This window comes from Pseudophryne corroboree, chromosome 4 (genome assembly GCF_028390025.1).
Source record: "Pseudophryne corroboree isolate aPseCor3 chromosome 4, aPseCor3.hap2, whole genome shotgun sequence".
NCBI lineage: Eukaryota > Metazoa > Chordata > Amphibia > Anura > Myobatrachidae > Pseudophryne > Pseudophryne corroboree.
The window spans coordinates 285,744,254-285,750,636 of NC_086447.1; the positions used below are offsets into that span (position 1 = coordinate 285,744,254).

The 6,383-nt window shown below is 40.7% G+C and overlaps 1 pseudogene; it reads left to right on the plus strand.

Moving 5' to 3' along the window:
• The first annotated feature begins 729 nt into the window (after positions 1–729).
• Positions 730–848, plus strand: LOC134912283 (5S ribosomal RNA; annotated as a pseudogene).
• The last annotated feature ends 5,535 nt before the right edge of the window (positions 849–6,383 follow it).

Genomic DNA, 6,383 nt, shown 5'->3' on the forward strand with positions numbered 1-6,383 from the left:
TTTATCACTATCCTCTATACTGCGTATTATATAGCATTGCTGCAGCTCTGTATAATCAACTGTTGTTCATTATCTCTTTCTCTTTTCACCTGATACCATTTTGGTACAATGTGCAATAATCTGTCAGCATCAAATTGATGGTGATGCATGGTTCCAATCAATTTAATTATCTGCTAATTGTGTACAATTGCTCTTTATCACACCAAGTACCTTTATCATAGGTACTATCAGCATCTTGCAATCATATTATATAGTATTTCTGCAGCTCTGCATACAGCGGAACACAAATAAGAAATTGTTGTTCATTTTCTCCTTCTTTTTCCACCTGATACCATTTTGGTATAATTGTAATAATCTGATAGTAGCAAATTGATGGTGATGTATGGGTCTAATCAATTTATTTGACTGCTAATTGTGTACAAATTGCTTTTTATCACACCTAGTACCTTTATCATAGGTACTATCAGCATCCTGCAATCAAGCAGCCCATTGTCTATCAACCAATCTCAAAAATTTTTTTTTTACCTATCAGTATCGTTTCCTTTTCCTCACTTTATACTATCTTCAGGACTCTCACCACTGATTCAGGGGTAATTATCCCGGTCTAACGGTGGCAGCAGATCCCCTATTTTCCTCCTCCACCCATTCTCTTGTCTTTTCTTTTCTCTTATTTCTCCATTTTCGTGAACTCTCATCAGTGATTCTCGAGCCCTCGATATCTAATATTTTTTCTACTATCATACCACACTGGTAACGCCCGAATCCTTCCGATCTTGGAAGCTAAGCAGTGTAGGGCTGGGTCAGTACTCGAGTGGGAGACTCTCGAGGAATACTCAGTTTAGTAGAAATTCCTGGACGGTTTTGCTCAGCGTCTAACACTGACAGCAGATTCATCTTGCTCATTCCATCTTTAATCATCCCATCTGTCTCCTCATCATCGCTCATGAGAGAATAAAAACGCTTCAATTTTCAGGGTCTCCAGCTGTTATTATCGCACCCAGGCATTCCAGAACAATATTCAGTATTTACACTGTAATTAATTCGTTCTGTGTTCCCCCTTTCTTTTCCCCAACTCCCCCCCACCCTTCCCCCCACCCCTACCTCCAATTTTTGACAGTAAACTCTACTATTTTATCAATTATTGTTAATAAAAGTTATATTTAAAAATTCATTTATAATCTTTACTTATTGTCTCTTCTGAGACCTCTTAAACATACAAGAGTGCACCCACAAAAGAGTCTTCTTCTCTCCCTTTTGTTGTATGTCTTACCACTGACTCAGGGTGCACCACCAAACTCAAGATAACATTAGAAAACTCAGATTTTCTCGTTGTATTATGTATTTTGGTTCTAACAATATCTATTAGATACCCAGAGCCGGCCATAGCTATAGGCAAACTAGGCAATTGCCTAGGGCATTTGATATGCCCAGGGGCATCAGCAGCTTCTGCTGATTAAAATGATATGCAGCATGCCTATATTCTGTGTGTAACATTTCATATGCAGATACAGCCACAGTCTCACACAGTATAAAGGCATGCTGTATATCATTTTAATCAGCAGAAGCTGCTTGTGCATCCTAGCCACATAACAATGCAAATAAGATGCATTTTCATTAAAAAATGTGCCCGACGTTAGCACTGAGGCAAGATTTATGAGGACACATCTGTATCCAAGCAGAGGCAGAGGTCACAGTGTTAGCAGCAGTGTGAGTGCTGTGTGCATGTGAGTGGGTTGGTTGTGCAGTAGTGTTCGGAATATGTGTAAGGAGCATTATGTGTGTCATGTAAAAATGCATTAATGTGCAACATATGTATAAGGGGCACTATGTGTCATTATGTGTATAAGGGCATTAATAATGTGTGGCATACAGTATGTGTAACAGGGTACTACTGTATTTGTCATTATGTGTATAGGGGCACTAACAATGTGCAGCAAATGTGTAGGGGGCACTATGTGTGTCATTATGTGTATTAGGGCATTAATAATGTGCGGCATATGTGTAAGGGACATTCTGTGTAAAAGGGCATTAATAAAGGTTGTCATAATGTGTAAGCACATTATGTTTAGAAGGACATTAATAATGTGTCTCATATGTGTTAGTGGCATTACTGTGTGGAATTATGTGTTTAAGGTGCTCTTCTATGTGGTGTTGCGTATAGAAAGGGTACTACTGTGTCGTCTAATGTGAATAAAGAGCAATAGGGTGTAGTGTGTGTAATGTGAATAAGGAGCAATTCAGTGTAATGTAATGTGAATAAGGGGCTCTACTGTGAGGAGTAACGTTTATAAGGTAAAATGATACTACTGTGGGATGTAATATTAATTATGGAAACTATCGCATGATCAAATGTGAATAAAGTGCAGTACTGTGTGGCGTATTTGGAATTGGGGTTACTATTGTGTGGCCATGCCCCTTGCCAGCAAAAACACACCCCTTTTTGGGCTGTGCGCCAAATGTGCGAACTGTTCCTATTTAAAATATAGGGGGTACAAACACCAAAATAAGGACTGTTATGGCTGAGGGGTGATGGTTCTGGTAAAGAAGTGCAAGGTCAGAGGCGGAACCAGGGGTGGTGCTAGGGGGCACCAGCCAAAATCTTGCCTAGGGCATCATATTGGTTAGGGCCGGCTCTGTAGATACCTTACCATTCTCCAGTGCGGTATACCCCCAATACATTCATGTATTCAGTACACTGAGCCAAGACTCAGTTTTCCATACCTTGCACGGATTTATATACCTTGCTATAGGATCTCTTTCCTTTTGTATAGTAGTCGCTTCTGTTATAACAACATTCCCTTTCCTCTTTTCATTTTTTCCCCCCACTGTATATTGTTATATTCAAGGCAATGACAGCATTTTCATTAAAAACTGAACTAACATCCAAACGTAGAAACGTAGAGGAATTTGGAGATATTTTTTCAGATACCTTCCACAATCCCAGCACTCCCAAAGACTGGAAATCTGATTTATCAAAATTACAGAAAAACCTTCAAAAAAGGATTAGGCTCACCTGGGATATCACTACATTAGAAAACTACCACAAAAATAAATTATCACCCAGAGGCTTACGACCACGTATCTTCCCCTCCTTCCCTTTGGCCACAGACAACCTTAAAACTGAATGGGAAAACAGCCTATTAAAATGTTCTAATGAACTAATTCTAATCTTGATCAAACATGACAATCTGATATTAGATCAAGTAGAAAAAAATATCGAAGAATTGGGTCAAAACTTAGAAACCTGGGAGAAAGACCTATCTTTCCAAAACACATTTGAAAAATACAAGAAAGATCTGGATATATATGAAACCAATATTATAGAAAGGAAACGCACCAAATTCCTACGAGACAAAAACGACTTCTCCCTAGGAAAAATCTTTCGTTGGCATTCTCCCACTCCACGTCCTAGAGGAGGACCACCTAGAGAAGATCCGAGCTCTTCGGAATTAGAATCATCATACAGTGAAGACTCCGCCACGGAACATCCTGAAGGAAGTACCCACACCCATAGATACAACAAAAGTGAGGACCCTTTTTTAGGGAGAGGCCAACATACCAGAGGCAGAAGCAAGCCACAAGGCCGACAAGAAGGGGGGGGACGAAACACAGACAGAAACAAGCGAGATTGGACCACCCCAAGAACATCTCACTATCCGGTACGGACAACCAGGAAGTGACAACTACCGACAAATTACAAATTATCAACCTCAGTACCAAAATCATTACGGAAGATCAATTAGAGGTTCTTAGCAAGGGTCTATCTTTTTCACCCACATCACCCTTTGATAGGTTTCTGTGGGAGAAGGATCTCAGACTCTTCGGCCGCAAATTATTATTAAAAATTTTTTTTGCTAAATCCTCTGTTGACTCAAGTATTATGACTTCACTATCCAGCCATTCAGGACCTTTGGAGGATCCTAGTGTATCAATAACACCACTGACCGAAGAAGATTATACAGCTATCCAAATACTGGAGGAGCTGCATATGGAATCAGCCTCGGACATCCCTGCTTCACGAAAAATAAGACCCACATGCAAACTGAAGTCCACCTTTTTCCCTCCTGACACCAACAGCCCAGAAATCAGGGTCTTTTTGGATCTAGTCTCCAAAGAATTTGACGAGATCCAGACCAATTCTCGCAAAAGATGTCTCACCAAAAATCTCAAATACAGAGAGAGACAAGCTCTTAAAGAGATTAAAACATGGACTGACACCGTTATCAAACCCTCGGATAAGGGTGGTAACATTGTCATATGGCCCATCGCAATGTATGAAGAGGAAGCACGGAGACAACTGTTGGACACATCCTGTTATATCAGATTGCCACTTAATCCCACAATAAAATTCCACAAGCAATACATGCACATGATTACAGAGGCATTTGCCACTGGAGCTATCACACAACAAGAGGCTAAATACCTTGAGGTCTCGAATCCCAGGGTTCCTACCTTTTACTTATTGCCAAAAATACACAAGAATATCAACAAACCACCTGGGAGACCCATAGTGTCAGGGAATGGGGGACTCTTGGAAACCCAAAGCAAATTTCTGGATTTACATCTCAGAGACCATGTCATGACATTACCCTCCTACCTTAAGGACACTTCTGATCTCCTAAGGAAAATACATGACATATGTCTAAATGAGAACTGTATCCTAGTCACCTTAGATGTGGAAGCCCTGTATAGCAGTATTTCACACTCACAAGGAATACAAGCCACCAAATTCTTCCTGGATATGGAAGAAAAAAATTTATTTCATGATTTCCTATGTGAAATGTTGAGTTTTGTTCTCAATAAAAATTATTTCACCTTTGGTGACCAATTTTTTCAGCAAATTCGGGGAACAGCAATGGGTGCAGCCTGTGCACCCACATACGCCAACCTGTTCCTCGGCTGGTGGGAACAAACAATAGTCTTCAACGATGATAATCATATCTACACAAAACATATCATCAATTGGCTGAGATATATTGATGATATCTTTGTGATCTGGGAAGGAGATGAGAAACTCCTGTTGGACTTCATTAACATCCTCAATGTAAACGATTTGAACATTTTTCTCACTCACTCAATCAGCAGAGACAAGATATCTTTTTTGGACTTGAATATCTACAAGACAACAAGTGGGACTTTGGCTACAGAACTCTTTCGTAAGGATACAGCCACAAACAGTATATTGCACCAAACAAGCTCACATTTCCCACCTACTATTGAAAACATCCCAAAAGGGGAATTTCTTCGTCTTAGACGCAACTGCACAGAGGAGAAGGTGTTCAAACAGAAAAGCAGAGAACTTATGACCAGGTTACAAGCTCGGGGATACAGTAAACGCTCTCTGAAGAGAGCTCAACAATCTATTTCAAAAACCAACAGGGAATCCCTGATCTTCCAGGACAAACTCCAAGAACAAAAGGCTGACACCAAGATTCGATTTGTAGGGACCTTCTGTCCCGAATGGCGTCTACTAAAAAAGGCCATTCAGAAACATCTACCTGTCCTACATCTGGATCCAGAGTTATCACCTTTATTGGATCCCACTTTACAAATCAGTTGGAGGAGATCTAAGAACATCAAAGACACGTTGGTTCAGAGCCATTTTTCACGTGAAATGACCAAATCCAAACTCCCTAAGGGATCCTTTCCATGTGGGCAATGTAAGGCTTGCCCACAGATACAGATAACTGACTGTGTCAAGGACAGACATGGCAAGGATATTTCCATACAACACTTCTTCAACTGCGACACACAAGGAGTAGTCTATTGTCTAACCTGTCCTTGCAATCAACGATATGTAGGCATGACGACTAGAAAATTCAAAACTAGGATTTTAGAACATATGGGCTCCATTCGCAACTCATCGTCAGATCTTCAAAAAGGCAAAAAACTAACATCAGTAGCCAGACACTACCATGCTGCACATCATGACTCACCAAGTGATATGCGCGCCTTTGGCCTAGATAGGGTCCATCTAGGCATACGCGGTGGTGACTTAAGCAAAGAACTTATTAAGAAGGAAAGTGAATGGACTTTCAGGTTAGGTTGTCTCAAACCATTGGGTCTGAATGAATACATCAATTACAGTGCATTTCTGTAACCTACTTTCTATATAGCACCCATCAAGTGTCCTCGCTTCCTTCCCTTACACCCCTCAGTACACTCACATCCAGTACACCCCTATTCATAACACATCACATTCACCCTTCTTTCATCAGCACTTTCACGCCCACCTCCACCACATACTCGGCACCATCACATCCGCAGTCCATTCACATGCACCTCACATCCATCCCATTACAGTGACCCAGCAAATTCCGACATATTTCACAACCTACTAACACGTTTCCACACAGCACTCCCATTGTCAACCCACTCCTATC